Source organism: Dama dama, chromosome 1 (genome assembly GCF_033118175.1).
Source record: "Dama dama isolate Ldn47 chromosome 1, ASM3311817v1, whole genome shotgun sequence".
Lineage (NCBI taxonomy): Eukaryota > Metazoa > Chordata > Mammalia > Artiodactyla > Cervidae > Dama > Dama dama.
In genome coordinates this window covers 25,772,917-25,775,846 of record NC_083681.1, presented here as the reverse complement: position 1 = coordinate 25,775,846, position 2,930 = coordinate 25,772,917, and the positions used below count along the sequence as shown (strand labels likewise).

General features: G+C 46.2%; 1 pseudogene; it reads right to left on the bottom strand.

Moving 5' to 3' along the window:
* Nucleotides 1-1,087: 1,087 nt before the first annotated feature.
* LOC133064722 (nicotinamide N-methyltransferase-like) lies at nucleotides 1,088-1,931 on the bottom strand (annotated as a pseudogene).
* Between the last annotated feature and the right edge of the window lie 999 nt (nucleotides 1,932-2,930).

The following is a 2,930-nucleotide window of genomic DNA, read 5'->3' as shown; positions in this document are numbered from 1 at the left end:
TTGTGGGAAGCAGAAGTAAGCCTGTCAGTAAGCCTAGGAACAGGGAAATCTTGGGATGAGAAATGAAGATGAGAGAAAGGGGCCTCAGATTGGGGGAGGAAGAAACTCCTTCTCTCTCTCCCTTGGGTAGGAGAAGGCAAACTTTTTCTACAAAGATCCAAATAATAGATCTTTTAGGCTTTGCAGACTATATCTGCAGCAGGTATATCCCAGCAGGAAAACAACCATAGACAGTATGTAAATGATGGCCATGGCTGTGTTCCAATAAATTTTACAAAATGGGCAGCAGGCTGGAATTGGCTCCTGTGCCATAATATGTCAACTCAGTTTTAAAGCCTTGGGGTGATGGCCATAGGACCTAGAGAGGATGAGCATGCCTTAGGGAGATATGCTAACTCCAAGTAGATACTTGGCAAAAAGCTACACCAACAGGCTGCCTCTCAGGACCCTCTAAGCACGTGGCTCTAAGATACTTGTTTCTAATAGTGGCTCTATGATAGTGCCTGTTATTTCTCTCTCTGATTCCTAAACTTCTCTTCAGGTAAACGTTACAGTGTTGGCTTAGGGTTAATTAAGGGAATTAATGAAGGGTCTATCCCATTCTTGGGACCAAGAGGTGAAAGCGGCAGCTGTTCTCTGACCCTGGGTGGTGGTGGCTCCAGTGGACCCTAGAGAAGGACAGGGTCCCAGAGAAGGCAAGAATTGAAGAACAGACGTCTATTCCCAGGAAAGAAGAAGGCATCAGGGAATGAAGAGTGAGTAACCGCAGACATTTCTCTGTAAGCAGGTGTGGACTTAAGCCATGATAACTGGGAAGATCAAGGAAAATGAGGTCTTCTTTTGTAACCACAGCGATGAAACCTGGGCATGCTCATGGGTCAGACTGGGTCCCCTTAACACCAACACACATGAGGAGTGCAGAGCAGGTGGTCAGCCAACGGTTGCCAGGGAGACTGACCTCTCCAGTCCTGTCTGAGGTGAACCACTGGGCCTTAGCCATTAGCCTCTACGCAGCACAATGACTATGGCAAGGACTGAAGTCAACTGGGCACATCAGAGGAATTGCTTTAATGGCGGTCCCAAGGTATCATACCGATGTGCTCAGCTTCCACCCCACCAAGAAGAAAAGCCCTTCGTTGTCAGCCATGGTGGGAGAATAACTCTGGGAGATCACCTCAAAGTGTTGGATGGTATAGCCGGCCTCCCTGTCGGCTGTCGCCACTGCCTCCGAGCCCAGACAGAGGCTGGAGAACCTCTGCTCCCCGATCATACTGTAGCTGCTCCTCAGGGCATCCGCAAGCACCAGGAAGCCCCCCCGGCTTCAGCAGGCTGCCGCGGTTCTTAAGGGCCGTGCGGTAGGCAGGGAGGTCTCAGCATGCTGAGCAGGCAGTTGGCCGGGGGCAGGGGATGGCCCCCAGTGGCCAGCTCTGAGTCACATCACACTTCAGGACCTGCTTGACTGTCTGCCTCAACTTCTCCTCCTTCTCTGGCCCCTTGACTCTGAAACACACAAACCAACATACATGGGTGACCACCTCACTTATGGGGACTCCAGATCTCTCAAGTCAGGTACGAAATGGCGATGCTATCCCAAATGTTATATCCTTAGGAGCATGCCTGTTGTAAAAACAGAGAAAGAAGACATTCTGGTGTCTGAATGTTACCATATTACCTTGTGGTGGGTTAAATCCTTTTAGGAAGTGAATAAGAATATAGAAATAATAATCAAAATACTTAGCTGCTTGCTTCTACAATGAATGAACTGTCCCCATGAAGTGGAAATTCTTCTTCCACTGCTTAGAATAATGCCTGGATCATTTTATCATCATCATCATCATCATTATTGCGTTTGTCCCCTCTGCCAAACTGTAAGTAGTGGCTGTTTGACCTGCACATATCAGATTGTTGTCGTTTTTCAGTCACTCAGCCATGTCGGACTCTCTGAAACCCCATGGACTGTAGCACACCAGGCTTCCCTGTCCTTCACCATCTCTCGGAGCTTGCTCAAACTCACATCAATTGAGCCAGTGATGCCATCCAACCATCTCATCCTCTGTTATCCCCTTCTCTTCCTGCCTTCAGTATTTCCCAGCATCAGGGTCTTTTCTATGAGTCAGCTCTTTGCATCAGGTGGCCAAAGTATAGGAGCTTCAGTTTCAGCATCAGTCCTTCCAATGAGTATTCAGAACTGATTCCTTCAGGATTAACTGGTTTGACTTCCTTGCAGTTCAAGGGACTCTCAGGAGTCTTCTCTGACACCACAGTTTAAAAGCATCAATTCTCAGCCTTTTTTACGATCCAACTCTCATCCATACATGACTACTGGAAAAACCATAGCTTTACCTATACACACCTTTGTTGACAAGTAATTTCTCTGCTTTTTAATATGCTGTCTAGGTTTCTCATAGCTTTTCTTCCAAGGAGCAAGCGTCTTTTAATTTCACGACTGCAGTCAACATCTGCAGTGATTTTGGAGCCCAAGAAAATAAAGTCTGTTGCTATTTCCATTGTTTCCCCATCTATTTGCCATCAAGTGATGGGATTGGATGCCATGATCTTAGTCTTTTGAATGTTGAGTTTTAAGTCAGCTTTTTCACTCTCCTCTTTCACCTTCACCAAGAGTTTCTTTAGTTCTTCTTCATTTTCTGCCATAAGGGTGGTGTCATCTGCATATCTGAGGTTATTGATATTTCTCCTTGTAATCATGATTTCAGCTTATGCTTCATCCAGCCCGGCATTTCACATGATGTACTCTGCATATTAGTTAAACAAGCAGGATGACAAATATACAGCCTTGACATACTCCTTTCCCAATTTTTAACCAGCGCATTGTCCATGTCTGGTTTTAACTGTTGCTTTTTGACCTGCGTACAGGTTTCACAGGAGGCAGGCAAAGTGGTCTGATATTCCCATCTCTTTAAGAATTTTCC